The sequence below is a fragment of the Sciurus carolinensis genome, chromosome 14, assembly GCF_902686445.1.
Source record: "Sciurus carolinensis chromosome 14, mSciCar1.2, whole genome shotgun sequence".
Classification (NCBI taxonomy): Eukaryota; Metazoa; Chordata; class Mammalia; order Rodentia; family Sciuridae; genus Sciurus; species Sciurus carolinensis.
Genome location: NC_062226.1, coordinates 79,250,391 through 79,269,096, shown reverse-complemented (window position 1 = coordinate 79,269,096; position 18,706 = coordinate 79,250,391).

Here is an 18,706-nt window from a genome sequence, read left to right as displayed (position 1 = left end):
ACAAATGGAAAATTCCATAACATTCAACTTGGTTTCACCAAAATTATTTTTAAACTGTATAAAATTACCTTCAGACGATGCTTATAAGATGTATAGGAGACAGTCTTGGGTCCCATCCCCAACATATCTCATTACATATGCAAATATCCCAAAATTTAAAAAATTGAAATCTTAAACACTTCTCGTCCTGAGCATTTCGCATTAAGAAAATTTATCCTGCATTTACATCACAAATCAACACATAAAAATCATAATTGCTGAGAAATTGTTATTCCAAATCTTCTTCTGAATACCTGAAACCATTCTTGCCCTCTGTTTTGCCTCATTTATATTAAACAGTATCTGTTTATGCCTTCAGAATTACTACCTGGCTGGGTGCAGTGGCGCATGCCCATCATTCCAGCAGCTTTGGAGGCTAAGGCTGAAGGATTGGAAGTTTGAAGCCAGCCTCAGTAATTTAGTGAGGCCCTATGCAAGTTAGCAAGATCTTGCCTCAAAATTAAAAAAAAAAAAAAAAAAAAAAAAAAAAAAAAAAAAAAAAACACTGTCTCTAGACCCTGGGGAAAAACAGCATTTGAACAAGATGATTCTAGACCTGGCAGATTAAAGACCATCAGCATTAGTTTGGATAAGCATTGACGAACTCCAAAAGAGGGTCAACCCATTTGTATATAACTCATCGTCTCAGTTTGGTTTGCCTGTGGGTTTCCAAAATCACAATTTAAAATTCACAATAAAACATGTCATATCACATATACAAAAAACAAAATCCCTTTTCCCTGTGATAATACTTTACCTCAAATTGTGGCCATTCTGATTCTTCAGTGGTGGAAAACAAACACAATAGAATTCAAAATGTAAGCTGCCCCTCAAAGACATAGGCTTGAGTCGCTTAGAATTTACCTCTGCAGAATTTGGATCTGTCATACCCTTCGGTTTCACTGTGCCATGCCCCAGTCATTGATGATCAAGCAATTCAAGCACTGGTGAACTAATCACATCTGCAGTAAGAATGAAAAGTTCCAGCTAGGGTTTGTAGGAAAAGTAAGAATGGAAGTCAAGTCATGAAAGCAGACCCACTGAGTCATGTAGATCTTACCTCCAGGTGGTCTCTTAGGACTCCTCATCCTATGGGCCAGATTCAGACACCATCATCTCTGGTCAGGGCAACAGTTCTTATTTTCAAACAGCTTCAAGAAGTATGGATCAAAAGGTGAAGCATCAGCAAAATTTCTTTTAAATATGCAAAATCAGATTGGCATCAGACATCTCCTCAGAACTCTGAATATGAGAAAATAAAGATACATTCAAAGTTCTACAAGATTCTGTACCTAATATTCCACAGTCACACATAAGTACCAATTAGGCATGAAGGTAAAATGAATGTATGTGTAACTATGTAAGGATTCAGAATATTGATTGCCCAAGCACCTTTTGTGAGACAAATACTTAAGTATGTACTTCCAACGGAAATAAAAAAAACAAAAAGAGGAAGAAGAAGTTGAAATTGAAAAGGGAAGACTTAGGATTCTCAAAAAGAGAGAAGCTACACCAGGTATACACCGAGGGGCCAACTAATGGAATGATAAGTGAATCAAAAGAACGAGCAGCCAAGGTTGCAGCAGGAAGTCAGTTTGCTCTAGAAGGGATTTCTCTAGGCAGGAAGCAGGGTCTTTGGAATAAATGAGGCTAGAATATTTTGAGAATATGGTACAAATTCCCTATTACATTGATGATAGCAGCAATAAAATACAATAAATAAAAGCTAATTCATTGATGAAAAGTCAGTAACAACGAAAACAGGAAAAACAGAAGAGTCAACAGAAATAAAAGGCCATGGGGTCAATGAGTCATGCTAAATATGGAAATTTTCTTTTCTTTCCTTTTTTTTTTTTTCTCCTTTTCTCCACCCAGTACTGTGGATTGAACACAGGAGGACTTTACTACTGAAATATATCCCCAGTTCTTTTTATTTTTTATTGAGACAGAGTCTCACTAAGTTGCTGAGGGGACTTGAACTTGTGACTCTCCTGCCTCAGTCTCCCAGGCTGGAATGACTGGCGTGCCCCTCTGTGCCTGCTCCTAAATATAAAACTTTTTAATGAAAGAGAATCCATTTGACTTTGACATTAGGAACTGCCTTCCTAGTTGACAAAGATGTTATAACATTGGATGTAAAAAGAAGGAACTGCGATCCAACATCTTTATTTGAATTGTGGTGTCTTAGTCAGCTTTTTCACTGCTGTGACTACATGACCTGTCTAGCACAACTATAGCAGAGAAAGAGCTTATTTGAGGGCTCACTGTTTCAGAGGTCTTAGTCCATAGAAGGCCAGCTCCATTTCTCGGGGCTTGAGGTGAGGCAGAACATCATGGCGGAAGAGTGTGGCCGAGGGGAACAGCTCACATGGTGATCAGAAAGCAAAGAGAGAAACAATCCACACATCAGATACAAATATATATACCTCAAAGTCACGCCTCAATTCCCAACTCCTCCAGCCACACCCTACTTGCCTGCAATTACCACTAAATTAATCCCATCAGGGATTAGTTCACTGATTAGGTTAAGGTTATAACCCAATCATTTCTCCTCCAAACCTTCTTGCATTGTCTCACACATGAGTTTTTGGGGGATACCTCACATCCAAACCACAACATGTAGTGAAAAATGTTCACCACATGGCCACAAAATAAATACTACTTATTAGTGTTCAGCCTTCAGCAAAAGCTAAGACTGAAGACATAATAATTACAGTTTCAAAAAGAAGGGTAAATCTTCCACCATGATGATGTAAAACTCAAAGACAAGTCACCAGAAATTGGGCAGTAGAAGGACAAGAGAGGAAATAGGAGGCAGAAACCAGGCGTTGTGGTGCACACCTGTAATCCCAGTGGCTCAGGAGGCTGAGGCCTCAGCAACTTATTGAGGCCCTAAGCAACTTAGCAAGACTCTGTCTCTAATGAAACATAAAAAGGGCTGGGGATGTGGCTTGGTGGTTAAGTGTCCCAGGTACAATCCCTGGTACAAAAAAAAAAAAAAAAAAAAAAAAAAACAGAAAGAAAGAAATAGGAGGAAGAATAGTGATGTAAGCATCTTATTTTAATTTCTGGACATGCTCACAAGAGAAACTGAAAACAGCAGTGTTTAAAAGTGGTGCCCTTTGGGGAGTGAACAAGTATCCATTGTGCAATCCCTTTAAAACTGTGGTATAAGTAAACTAATACAGATAAAAGAAGCTCTTAAAAGAAAAACCCATAGCATAATCTGAACTACCTATTTATATGTACATATGCTTAGGAAAGAGCCTTCCAGGAGATACACAAAATCACTTCCAGTGTTTACATTTGGGGTTTTGTATGGGGGTTTGTTTGTTTGTTTTTTATTTTGGTGCTGAGTATTAAACCCAAAGGCACTTTGACATCTGAGACATAGTCTCACTAAGTTGTTGAGAGTCTCACTGACTTACCAAGGTCAGCCTTGAACCTGCGATCTTCCTGCTTCAGCCTCCCAAGTCTCTGGGATTACAAGTGTGCACCACAGTGCCTGGCTGGTGTTTATATTAAAAAAAAAAAAAATTATTGAGCTGACTTCTACTTTCTTCTTTATGAATTACCTGATTCTTTTAAAAAATTTTACAGTAAGCACATATCCTAAATATGCAAAAAAGTTTTACTCTTCAAATTTTAAAACATGTCCTTATTCCTACCATTGATTGATTGTGACATATCAGTACACCTATTTCTAGAATTTTTATACTATATTAAGATATTTTAGCATTTGGTTTCATTTAAGTGGTACTATGATAGATGTATTTTTACATAAAATTCAATTATACAGAACACAGCATAAATTTTTTGAGCTATTCACCATCCCTTGATTTACAACACATCTATAACTCCATTATGTCACTTATTGCACAAACTAGCCAGCACATTCATTTGTCCAACGTCTGTTTTTCCCAGAGCACAAAATGCTGAGAAAAAATCTGACGCACTTCCCCTGCATGTGCAGGTACCCAACATCCCCTTTCAAAAATACTGTTCATGCACACACACACAAAGTAGCAAAGAGACTATGCTGAGGTACCAGCCTCCACAGAGATCGTGGTTCTGCACCTCAGAACTTCTGACCTGTTGACCTAGTTAACTCTACATCACAGGGGCTGCCCTGTGCCTTGCAGCTTGTCCAGCAGGATCCCAGTAGCACCATCTTCCTGGTTTTAACAACCCGAACTGCAAATTATCCTCTAAAGGGCAATTTCATCCTGGTTGAGAACTACTAATGTAGATAGTGTGTATATAATTCTTCAGTAGTCTCCCCAAGGGAGTTTACCTTCAAACACTAGATGTCACCTGGGCAACCATGGTGACATATCTCATCTATCCCTGAATCACTGGTCCATTATGTGTAGCCACACTAACAACTGTGACTCTCTTTTGAGCTCTCCAAAAACAGTAGAAAATCAGACTGAGGTTGAGCTCCACTTTTTTTCATTGAAGACATTCATTACACCAGTATCCCATCTATACTGCTGCTGTGAAATATTTCAGTAAGAACTCAGCACCATCCTCTATGATCATAGGTATCCCCAAAACTCCAGGAAATACATTTCAGAATCTCCATAGAGCTGCCTTCCATGCACTGCTCCATGCATTTTGCAGTTCAGTAAGCCTTCAGGGAAGGAATAAGATGTCATCCCTATCCCCTCACACACTCACAATATGAAAAAATATATCCCAGTCTTTATAAATGTCTCCCACACCCTCTCTCTGGGCTTTAGGGGAAAAAGTCACTCTCCTTCTCTTCATGATGGGGAGAGAAGAAAATTACTTTTGAGTTTGAATGCAACGTTTCATGGATGACTACAAATCCCAGTGGTTCTCCCCCTTTCCAATTATTATGGACCGAATTGTCCCCTGCAAAACTCATATGTTGAAGTTCAAATATGTCTGCATTTGGAGAAATATCCTTACAGAGGTAAAGTGAAAATAACATCCTTAGGGTGTTAATAGATATAGGGTGTTAATACAATATGATGATGTCCTTATAAGAAAAGAAGATTAGATTACAGACAAGTATGGAGGGAAGTCCAAGTGAAACACCGGGAGAAGATGGCCATCTACCATTCAAGGGAAAATAAATAAAACAGAGGCCAACCCTGAGGACACATTCATCTCAGCCTTCTGGCCCCCAGAACTGTGGAAAAACAAGCTTCTGTTACATAAGCCATTCAGTCTGTGGTTCTTTGTTAGGGCAGTGCTAACTAATTAATAAACACTTGTTCTCATCAGCTTGGTGTGGGGAGATGATTGCATGACAAGGACAGGTTGTATTTTGGCTCCTTAATCCCTGAAGGGTGATTAGCCCCAGTTGTTGGTAGTTCCCAGTAAATGAGAGGTTCTTAGACCCTCTTCAATTCTGACCCATTCTCATCAATTCTGGGTCAAAAGAAGGAAACAATCCCATTAGTTACCATGTTATATTTGCATGAGATTTTAACAGCATCCAAAAAAAAAAACAGTTTTTCAGCACAGTAAAGAGAAAAATAACTCCTCTGCTGTCCATTGCTGCCATACATCTCAAAAAATGCCTCTCAAGACAATAGCACCATGCCGCTATGAAACTGGGTGAAGGTTCTATGATGCAGCAACCTGTCTGCTCAGGAATTTCATGGGTAATATACCATAAACATGGCTGATGTGTGGAATTATCTCTTTACATTGCTGGTTGGGAAATTGTTTCCAAACACTGGTCAAGGTCTGAATGGTGTTCTTCTAAGTGGACATAAATCACTAACTGGAGTGCTCTGAACAATCCTGGGACAGGAAATTATCTTGGCAACCACCTAACTCAATCCCTCATCTGATGTTTCATTGACTTCTCTACCTATGGCCATGTTAGCTCATGCATAAAGCAGAACACTGGAGAAATTGAGCCAGGCTAGGATTCCATATGCACAAACCCTGTCTAGGAAGTGAACGAAGTCTTGTGCACATTCACACCTAAACATAATTTTAATAGAAGCTGGTCTTCAAGATTCCTGGAGGAATAGGAAAACTTTGTCTACATTCCTGCTCAGTTCCTTCAGCACCTTGCCATTCTATGCCCCAATATACTGAGGGTCACTAGATGTGAACATTAATTAGAGTGAGAAGAGCACACCACAAGAACTTGGTAGACTAATCTTAGCCTAGAAGCAGTAAGTTGCATACCTGACCTTGGGCAAGTCCATTTACCACTTTTCACTTTTTGCTTCTTCATGTTAAAACAGGCACATGAGAGTAGTTAGTCATAAACATAGATTTCAGTTGTTGAATTCATACATCACACTTAACATGCATATGTGAATATGTAATATAATGTATTTCCAAAACTTCAACCTATCCTATTCTGTTCATCTAATTTTGCCCATCCTTCTGCCAAACTTCTTCCAGCTATATTGCCTAAATCTCTACTCAGATTTTTCCACTCTGGGTGATGTTATCCCTGTGAGCATCCTCGAAATTACACCTAACTTTCAGAGTCCAGAGAGAAGTCTTAAGGGGGTCAGGTAGCATATTCACTTTCTATCACTGCAGTGACAAATAACCACAAACACAGTGACTAAAAACAACACAAACTTATTCTCTCACAATTATAATGGTTAGAAGTTTGGGCTGGTTCATCTGGTTTCTCTGATCTAGGTTTCCCCAGGCTCAAATAAAGATGTTGGCCAACTGGGTTCTTATCAGGAAGCTCTGGGGAAAATGTGCTTCCTAGATCATTCAGATTGTAATGGTTTCTTACAGTTTTAAGACTGGGATCCTATCAGCTGGAGCTGTAGTCCTCATGCATGAGTCCTGCATCTCAGGGCCAGCAATGCTTTCTGAATCTTTCTCATGCTTAGAAACCCTCTGACTATCCCTTCTGCTCAATCTCTTATTTCCAACCAAAGAAAGTTCTCTGCTTTTAAGGATTGTGTGATTGTATTGTGTCCATGGGAATAATTCAGGATAATTCCTTTCTATTAATTATAACTTCCATGTCCCCTTTTCTTTGAAATAGCATATTCCCAGGTTCCAGGAATGGAGGCAGGGACAAGGGTGAGGACAGAGCATTATTCTGCCTACTACTGGCAATGATAGGAGAAAAGAGATTGGTGGTAAAGAAACAATTCTCTCTGTAACTGATATGCTCAGGAGTTTTTCTTTTCTCTATCTCAACCAGACACTTAAACAATAGTAGTTCGCATTTAATTGCATTGTTACACGTGCAGTACTTTATATTTTTTAAATACATTATATGATTCAAATCCTCTAAAATTTTATACAATAAATCTATCAATATCCTCATTTTACACTTGAGTAAGTTGAGGCTCAAAACTTTAACCCATTATGTTCCATCATCCTGTATATAGGACACCTATAAAAATCTATACAATTTCATAAAAACCCATGAAATTGCTCAGTTGAGTTTTTATGGGTGTCCTATATATAAGGACAATGAGACATATGGGTTAAATGCCTTGTCCACAAAATTAGTTAAGTAGAAAAGCCAAGATTCAAACCCAATTTGTTTGTAGAGCCTGCATCCTCAGTATCAGCTGGTTGAGAAGTCAGGGATTCACAGAGAACCTGTGACTTCACCAAGATAGTTAATGAAAATGTGAGGAAAGAAACTATACTTAGACCACCAGACTTTGCACACCTGTCTGGCAGCACATTCAGCTCACATGCACTCTATCCTTGTCTATCAGAGTAACTCCTACCACACATTTCTCCTTGCAACATTAGCTGAAATTTATTACTTTCTTTTCCATATGTTCAAAAGTACATATTGTTTTGTGGTCACAGTAGTTTGAGGGAATATTGGGACTTTAAAAAAAAATACCTTTAGTGCCATACTTTATAATGCTAAAATATTAATTTGCTAGAACAAGTTTTTAGAGTTCAGACTCCCATAATTACTTTCAGCACAGTAGGCGGAAAAGACAGTAGCTACCTACACCAAAAGCAAGTAGAAGGGTACCACACCATCTGAAACTGTGTATAAATGACTGGAGTTTAAGATAGTCATTCTTCTGTTTTATTTGTAAGCACTTACTCAAGCATGTAAATACGCAGGTGGTCCTCAAACTGTTAGAGCCCACTGTGTAATTGATGACACACAATACAAAAGGAAAGATTTATTTGTGTCCCTAGGGCTGAATATTCATTTGAACATAGTAGAGAGCAGTTAATGAGTTCTTTCCCTAACTCATTGGTAGGGCGTTTTGAAATGTTACTCAAGTTTCTTCCAAGTGTGAATGTTGACATCCTGGCCAAATCTGTGCAGAGCACTATTTTCAGACATACTCAGCAAACTCCAGAATTTATTGTGTAAGTCTCATTTATTCAATATCATTAGTATTTGGAATTACTCTTCATAGTCTATCAGTTAATAATAATATTTATATACACTTTCCCATTAATCGCCAAAGCAGCCAATAGGAGATGGCTGTTATAAAGGTCAATGTTCATACGAAGGCAGTAGGCCTAGAAAAAGTAAACAGCTTATCCAAAATCAACAACTAAGAAGAAGGAGAATCTGACACCAAAGTCTGGGCCCTATGGACTTCCCTGCTACTTAATCAGTATCATAGCCAAAGCCAAGAATTCTAAATAAAATTTGATTTTTTAATTCTAAACTATCCTCAAATTCATGACTTTTGAAGTGATAGCTCTTGGACATAAATAATGATTGTTTTAATAACAGATCCAAAGGTTTTGATGAAGCTGTTTTGTTTTCTTCCAGGTCTAGGTTGTCTTCTGGATAGCACAGATGATTAAAAATCTGACTGGTTGATAAATTGGGAAATTTCTGTATATTAAAATTTTTCAACATTTTCCTACTTTTAAAATCACTTATATTCATATCCCCTTTACCTAATCTTTTCAAAGTGTCTTGTCATCTTTCTTTTTAATTTGTGAAATAGAGCTATTATCTACTGCAGCCAAACATGCCAGCAAGTCATGCTGAGAAATTTAATGAAGAAATATAGTTTGGCCAATCTTTACTCAAAAAAAACAAGGCTTGACAAAGTATAAATTAAGAAGCATTGGTTGTTCTATTATATCTAGAGAAATGGCATTAGAATAAAGATCAAAATAGTAATATACTTCAAATTAGCTATGCAACCTGATAGACTTATGCAAAGTGCAGCTACCTGAGAAATTCTACTTATTCATATCCATACATAAATGTATGTTGTGTATTCTGATTTCATAGTGGAATCTACTTACCACTTCTTCTTATAGGCCTTTCTTATTTTAAAAAAATTTATGTAATATAGTAGATATATATTATAAACCATTTATGTAAATGATAAATTCTGATTTTTTTACCAATAAAATAATTTTTAAAAGTAGAAAAATATAAACATGTTGTTATCACATCAAAAGTAAAACAGAACCTCAGTCTTCTACCAAAATGTTAAAGGAAATTTCATTTACTACTCCTAGAAATAAATCAAAAATCTCTCCCAGTGGCTGAACTAGACTACACTGGTAGAAGTAGAATAGATTTGCCAGTCCTAAAGAGAGCAGATGGTTGAAGGTTTTTGCTGTTGCTGCCTGGTTTAGACACTTAAGATTCAGATGTCTGTAAAAATAAAAAATATTTTAATAAAAAAAAAAAGATTCAATGAACAAGGAATGAATGGCTGCTACTCAGCTACAATTTGGCAGAGCTTGAGGTAGCTAGTGTATTGTTATTCCTCCCCCAATATCAACAGCAATATCTTCTTTAGCCATTTAGCACCTATAATTTCTCTAAAACAGACAGATGCTGCAGGGAGACTAGAAGATTGGGCCCAAAGAGGGGAGGAGGTAGAGATATAATCCAAAAACTAGACCAGAAAACCCTATACCCTCACCTTGAAAGATAAGGGTCAGGTAAAGAGCAAAGGAGAACAACAAAACTAACACTTCCAGCCAGCGAGAGAAGGGGAGTAGATACTATCCCAAGTATATAAAATCTGAGAATGGATAGAGTTTTTAATCAAGATTCACTGGGAACTTATGGATGTTCTCCAAGACTCCATGTGGGGTGGAAAAGAGAACTGTGACAAATTATTAATAACTGCAACATAAACCCATTGTGTGTATTTACCCACTAAATTGAGACTTTTCAATTAACTGCTTATGTTGCTTACCTTCCAGTCACCATTTTGGGGAGGGGAAAAGGAAGAAGGAGACGATGAAATGAAATGAAGCTTAATGAAGATGGAACACAAGAGGGAAAGAAATGAATCCAGGAGAGCAACTAAAGCAATTCACAGAGGTACTAGGAAGCAGGCCTAAAGAGCAGTCCATTAAACAAATGTCCATTAAATAAACAATATGATGAAGAAATTGGATAACTTGGTATCATAGTGAGGAAAGCATGAAATGTAAAAGTAATTAGAAATTCTAGTTAAAACAGTAAGTCCTCAAGAAAGTAATGATTTCACATGCTGTAATAAAAAACATATGGCAAGACTGAGCCATCGATGGAAGATAAAGGTGAGAATTAACCTGACCTTGTGAGGAAGCTTCTCCTGCAGGCAACACTGTTTTAGTGACATGAGGTTTCATTTCTTTCTCTAATTGGTTTTCAACTGTAAAATATTTATAAAATCATAATATTGAAAATCCTCTTTAGTGCTTTTCCATGTTCAGATTCAACCTAGAGACAAAGTATATAAGAAATAATTACAGTTACACAATGTAAGCCTTGATAATAGAAAACTCATGGCTTAGCTGACAGAATTAAAGCTGTGGAGTGGAGAATAGAGGGCTAAAATATTTTGATCTTCAAGAGGGAAGGATTCGAGAGATACTGTATAACACCGACAGATTAAAAAATAAATTACTTGAAGTTACAATGGCACACAATGAAAGGATAGAAAATATAATTATCAAAAAATGCTAATTGAAAACATAACAAAAATAAGCATCAACTGTTGGAATAAGAGGGAGAATATGGAGACAGTATGAGAAAAGTCTCTACTTTATGGCACATAGTCAATGATTAGTGTATTAAAACATTATTTTTAATGATGGTCTTCTTGTATCATCTTATGAACTAGCTTAAGCATCCCTAAATTAGAAATTTAAGTTTCTGCTATCATGTCATTTTTTCCAAATAATGCTACAGTGAAAATCCTTGAACATAAGTGTATCATCTCTGATTATTTTCTTCAGGGATATTTCTAGACCAAAGGAATATGAGGAATAATATCGTTAATTTCATATCTAAGTATGGCTATCATAATCTAAAAACATGACTAAGGGCCATATTTTAGTGTTTTTTAATTTTTTTTTAATTTAAGGTAACTATAAGTTCACATGCAGTTGCAGTTATACAAAAGGATACAGGAAGATCTCAGGTATCCATTACCCAGTTTCTTCCAACAGTGAAATATTGCACAATGTCACAACCTAACTATTATCATTGATACTGAAAAGTAAAATCAGCTACCTTCCAATTTATCTTGACCACAATAGCTTTTTCAAATCTAGATTCTTATTCAGTTTTATGTGTGTGTGTGTGTGTGTGTGTGTGTGTGGGTGTGTGTGTGTGTTTAGTTGTATGCATTTTATCACGAAGGAGGTTTATGTTTCTGCCACCAGAGTCAAGAGACAGAACATTGTCTCACCCAAGGATGTTTTGTGTTGCTCTTTTATAACTATACTCACCTACTTGTCTCTCTTCTACCCTACTCCTAATCCCTGGTAACCACTAATCTTTTCTCCATTTCTATCTTGTTGGCATTTCAAAAATGTCACATAAATGGAATCATATAACATACAACTTTTAGAAATTGAATTTTCTCACTCAACATAACTTCACGGGAGATCCATGTAAGTTTTTGTGTCTGTCAGTAGTTTGTCCCTTCCTATTGCTAAATAGTATTCCGTGGTGTGGATGTATATCAATTGTTTAATCATTTGCCCACTGACCCAGGACCGAATTCAAAATACTGATTAGAGTATTTGAACTCCATCTCATGAAAAAAGAATTTTTCAACTTACCTAAAGAGATTTGCTTTCACCAATCTAAAAGAAAGATAAATTCTCCTTAATTTAGAATAAAGTGAGCTGACCATTGTTAAGTACTTTTTAAGTGATTATCATGTAGTTTTCAAAGTAATCCTGGATTGGATATTATATCCATTTTACTAAGATTAAAAGCAAGTTTCGATAAGGTTAAATTCCCATAGCTACTAAGTATTTGAAAGATGACTAACCCAAGTCTATCCATTTTTAATTGTCTCTACACCATACCACCTGTGATGTGAGGGAAGCCAGCAGGCCACCATGGATTCCCTCTTCATCACAAGAGTGGAATCAGTCACCTTCCAGTTTACCTTGGCAACAATGGCTTTTTCAAACCTGGATTCTTTTGCTTTATTTAAAGTCCCTGTAACCCAGGACTAAAAACTAAAAGTCTTCTTATCCATAATAACAACAACAAAAAAACAGAAAATAAATCAGGTGGAATCAATTGGTGGTATTTGTGGCAAATACAGTATTGCAAAGAAATCTTTGATATGGGTATTCCCACAAAGAATTGAATACTTGCAGGTAGAACAGTTCCCCTTCAATTCCTTCCATGAGCTGACACGGCACTCTCCATAATTTTTTTTTTTCTTTTTTTGTCATAAGCTTTCAGATAAATCATTAGAACCACTACTTCTCTTGTCAAGCTGGTTTCAAATGACAGCAGATCACTGAGGGGTCTCGGGACTGTTCCATCGGCTAGCTTCTTGTGTGTGGCCACATCCTCACCCACCCTTGCAGAAGATAGCATCTTGCTTACTAGACAGAGATAAATTCCTCACTGGCATGCTCATCAGACACTACGCCAAACTCATCTCCTTCCTCCTCTCCTTTCCTCCCTCACTCTGGTTATTTATAGAGATCACAGGTGAATCGGGGGAAATTATTACAGTGCAATGACTGCTGAAAGGCTAGAAGCTAAAGAAGATGGATTATCATGGCTCTGACATGATTTGTATGGATTTCCAAAATTAAGCTGTTCGCTTAGAGTGACCACCCTCCTCCCACCCCAGGCTTCTCAGCTGCCCTGGTGATAACCTTCATCTGCACTTGGGAGCCCAGAAAGCTGAGCACGTTTCCCATTACCTTTCAAGCGAGTGTGTAGGGTTCTTCTGGCCCCTCAGTAATAGCAGGGCTGCTGGTGAACAGAGTGATAAACACCCACTGAGAGGGATGTAGCGTGAAAAGATCTCATCACCTGCCATTAGCTCGCCGATGAATAATGCAGCATTTTCTGTGGCAGGTGTCAGGGGTGGGAGGGAGAAGAGCTCCCCTGAATGCTCTGGTGAGCACTTCAGCACAAAGTAAGAACTGAGAGCAACAGATGCATGTGACAAAATTACACAAGCCATTGTGTTTTAAAAGAAAGGGAACTTTTACTTCACATCTACCTGGCAGGTTTCCTTTCTTTCTTTCTCTACCATACAGTCAAGGCAGGCGAATACTGCTTTCACTTAAACTTTTACCATTTTGATCTTAGACCCCGGGCAAAGGGATAGTTTCTCTTCAATTTCAGTACTCAGCTAATAGCACATTTTTCCCCGGTTTCCAGTTTTCCTCTGGTTTGTGTATCTTGATCTAGGTGTATATATGTGGGTCTTCGATGTATTTTCATTAAACTTTATAGGCTTAGGTTAAATAGAAATGTCAAACAAGAGCCAGTAGAATCATTTCCCTGTGCATTTGTACCCACATGTGCATGCACACACACAGACACACATTAAAGTTATAATTTTTTTGACCAAAAAATGGGCAACTAATGGGTTTGCTGCCTTTCAGCACTTGCCTGAGGAGAATAATACTAGGCCAGCTGAACCAGAAACAAAATGGGAGCCATTAGTGGTTATTCACAATACACAAAATCATCTGTCCTTTGAACCACGAATTGGGGTGATTTGTAGCTTCAGATCCCAACATGAGAAAAACTTTTTATGAAGTATAGGCCACCTTTCCTGAAAACTGGCACAATTTCTGGGCACTCAGGGGTAGTTTATTCCCTCAACCAGTTGTCATATAACTTTCATTGTTGCTGGATGTGTGAATTAAATTACAGGACCAATTAGTCACCACACTCACCCCTACATCCCATTCTGAGATAAGAATGTCAAATTATTTTGTTGTGTCGATCTTCATCATGTAAGGCAAGGGAAAGAATGGGGAAAAAAAATAGTCCTCTGGTTAAAATTAGCCCTAGAGAATTTTAAAATGTGGTGCATATTACTACTACTAAAATAGTCACTGAAGACAACACAGCAAAGTTTTGCTCCTTTTTCCTAGTTCTGGATCTTCTGTTCTCAATGGAGCAGATAACACTCCAAGCCTTCTCCCAAAATCATGAGGGAGGGAACCAACTAAAGCACATGGTAAACTAAAAATTGTTTGCTTTGAGTCTATTGATGCCTGTGTTAGGTAGCTTTTTGTCACTGTGATCAAAATAATGAAAACAACTACTTAGAAGAGGAAAAGTTTATTCAGGCTTGTTTCACAGGTTCAGTCCATGGTTAACTAACTCCATTACTCTGGGTCTGAGGTTAGAGAGAACATCATGGCCAAAGGTATGAGGAAGGAAACCCATTCACTTCATTGTAGCCAGGAATCAGAGAGAGAGAGTAGGGGATAAAATGTATAATCCCAAGGCATGGTGGCAGTGACCCAATTCCTCCAGCCACATCCAACTGCCTACAGTTACCAACCAGTATCCCATTCAAATTATTAAGCCATCAAGTGGATTAATTCACTGATTCAGTCATAAGTCTCATAATCTAATCATTTGACTTCCTTCATTAACACAGGAACTTTGGGGGGAAACCTCGTATCGAAATCTTGCCCTTACTTCATCACGTTAGCCATCAATTTTTGGAACAAATATTTTGACAAAGGTTAATGCATTTAAGGAGCTACCATCTCAGAACTAGAACTGTCCCAGAGAATCAGTGACATACAGTCAACCTATTGTCTGTTTTGTCTTATTATCCCAAGAAACCAGGACTACTATATTGCCTTCAGCTATTCAATAATATCTTGTTTGGTCTGACCCTTCTCTAAAATATGCCAGATTCCCAAATTACCAATAATCTTTACTGCCTAAAAATTCCCAGAACTTTTTTGGAAAAGTTATCAAAATTCATTCTCTAATCCAACAAAATCTCTTAAGCATGTCTGATGGGTCACATACAACAACTAGGTGCAGGAGCTGATCACGTCCCTTTCCAAAGGAAAATTATATTCTAGCTGAAAACAAGCAATAAGTAATAAACAAATAAATAAACACATATTTAAGCATTGTGATCATTGTTTAAAGGGAAGTAAAATAGCAGGGTGATATGTAAAAGAATGACCAGGAAAGGAGGTTACACTGGTGAGGTTCATCAGAGAAGACCATGTAGGACAGGCATTTGACCAGATAGTAAAGAAGATAATACTAAATGTCTTAGTTCAGATTCTCTAAAAAACAGACACCAAGACTGGACTAAAGGTACAGGGAATTTATTGGAGAAAATGCCTGTGTTGGAAGGAAAGATGGAGAGGGCAGAGAAAGGCTGATGTTGATTTTAGAACACAATACAAGTCTGACTCCAGGTATGGAGGTGGGGGTCACTGAGAAGAGTCCTAGTCTGTCACCAATCTAAGAAAGTTTCAGCCAAGCTGTTAAAGCTTCCAAGAGCCAAAAATTGGCAGACAATAAAGCCCTATGTCTCCCTGGAATTGGGCTTCCCTAGCATCCCCAACACACTCCTTTGTTGGTAGGAAACAGCACTGAAAGATATGACCTCAATGCAAAGTTTGTGACAGACTTCAAAGCCCAGCAGCTAGGCCTGCTATGATTTGAATGTGTCTCCTAAATTTTGTGTGTTGTGACTTTAACCTCCAAAGTCATTTGCTGATGGTATTTGGCAGTGAGGCCTTTGGGAAATAATTAGAAATAAATAAGGTCACCAGGCTGGGATCCACATGATGGAATTAGTGACTGTATAAAAAAAAGGAAGAAAATCCAAGTTAGCACACTTGTACTGTCTCACTGGACAAGGACCTCCACTGGGTTATAATGCAAGAAGAAGCTCCTCACTAGATGTTGGGGCCATGTTCTTGGACTTCCCAGCTTCGAGAACCAGAACCTATATAAATCTCTACAAATCACCTAGTCTGTGGTATTTTGTTACAGTGATAAAAGATGGAAAAGACAGGCCCTTAATGAGTCCTATTCTCTACTGAAAATTTGTGCTGCTTGTTCTCATGGATGCTATAGCCACCATGTGAAGAGCAGGAAAAATAATTCCAGGAAAAGGGAATGGCAAAGAAAATGGTCTGGAGGTCAAAAACTACTAAAATGAGTGAAGGTAATTTGGGTTGATTTGATAATGGTAAGTAAACAGGGGACAGATCAAGTTGGGCCTTATAAATCACAGAAATAATAATGGTTTAGAGTACATTCAACTGGCAAGGCATTGGTTCAACTGTTACATATATAAGCCCTGCTCACCCCCAAAATCTCTATAAAGAGTTATTATCTTAAGCATATATGTAACTAAACTGAGACCAGAAAGGTAAAATAATCTTCCCAAGGTCACATTATCTTATAAATGGCAAAGCTGAGATTCAAACATGGACACTGCCAACTTGCAACCACTATATGTACATGATACTACATGTCATCTCTGATAAGAGTTTTGAATTTTACTCTAAGAAATCCAGAATACACTGAAATGGCATAAATAGAATATGTATTAATATGTAGTTCCAGGACATTGACTCATCTTCTTAGTCTCTTGAAAATATTTTTAACAAACCAAAAATAATTTTTCTACAGGAAATTTTGAGCTCATAATGTATACAATTTTAGAAGATGTTGTGCTATTCTACCCCATTTACAGAATCCCCCCCCAAAATGCCAATTTTGCATGATCCTAGAATGGGAGATATCTCTGCAGTTTCCATAGAAGCTTCTCTGCCACTTGGAACATGTAACCTACCAGATCCTGAAAGTATCTGAGACAAATAGGAAAGCTGTATAGACTTTTGAAAAGTCCCTGATTCAGGCAGAGGTGGTTTGCAGCATGGATCTTTAGGATCTTGGAGCAAGTCATATCATCCTCTGCCGATTATTATTCTTTCAAAAAAAGTTTTTAGCTTACTACTTAGAAAGAGACCATGCAACCTGAACTGTCCATCATGAATTAGAACCGGAACCAATCCATAAAGAACTTTATCATCAAATGGATGTGGCTCACACAAGGTAAAACTCAAGTGGGTCCTGAAGGCACAAGTAAGTTGTAACAGGAAGCAATCCCAATGTCCGTGGTCCTTCTCTTCATGCACTGCCTTTTTTCTCCCAGAATGTATTTCTGACTTCATGAGAAGTGACTTCAAGATCAGTTAACTGAGGAAGTGGTTTACAGATGACTTGAATGATATTACAGTTTTTCTCTTGTTTGGCCCTAAAGAACAATAATGAAGGAAAATCTTCCCTTTAAGACTCAACAAATAGTCCAGCTAATTGTTCATTTGGGTTAGGAAGAGATATGTCCAGAGGTGTATGGATTTTAGCCCATTGATTCATGGGCTATATCTAACAGGTTGGCTCATAACCAAGAATTTTTAAAGACAATTGGAAAATTGGTAACAAGATGTGTGGAAAAAGTGTGCAGAATGATGGCTGCACAAAGCCATCCACGTCCTAGCCTCCAGAGCCTAAGAACATGCTCATGATAAAAGAAACTCTGCCAATGTGACTGAGGTTAAGGAACTTGAGATAGCAAGGTACTTGAGTTATCTGTATGGGTCCATTCTGATTACATTAATTCTTAAAATTGGGGAAACTTGCCAGGTTGAGATGAGATGAGTCAGAAGACATGACTATGGAAGAATGGGCAGAGAGATTCAAAGTGGCTGGCTGTGAAGACAGAAAGGGTACCAAAGCCAAAGAATATGAGCACTCTCTAGGAACTAGAAAAGGTAAAAAAATTGGTTCCCCATTAGAGAATCCCAAAAAAGGATTGAAGGTGTGCCAACTTCTTAATGTCAGTTCAGTGAGGCCTATTCAGACTTCTGAACTTTAGAACCGTAACATAATACATGCCAACATCATGATATGCCACATAAGATAGTTTTTATTCAAGGAGATGGTTTCACAGAAAATGAAGTGTGGCAGTGGACCCATTTCTCATGGAATTCAATGGCTTTACCATGCTCATCACTCCATGGCTTGATAGAAAATGGAGATTTTCTTTGAAGATTCAGTTACGGTACCAGGTAGGTGATAACACTTGGAGAGACTGGGCCAATATCCTCCAAGATACAGTATGTACTCTAAATCAGTATTCAATGTCTATGCCATTTCGTCTACAAACAATATTTCCAGATACTGAGAATGGAAAAGGATTGTCTCAGTATTACCTCTGATACACTAGCAAAAATTTTGTTTCCTATTCTTTTAGCTTAAGTCTCTGATGTTCTAGATATCTTAGTTTCTGAAGGAGAAATGTGTCCACAGTGAAACTAACAATAACTCCATTGAATAGAAAGTTGAGCCTGTCACCTGGACACATTGAGATCTCAGGCCAGGGGAACAACAAAGTGTTTTGAATGTTGTCAGAATCAAAATGGAGTCACTTGTATCACACCCTAACAAAATAAGTTAATAAAATCA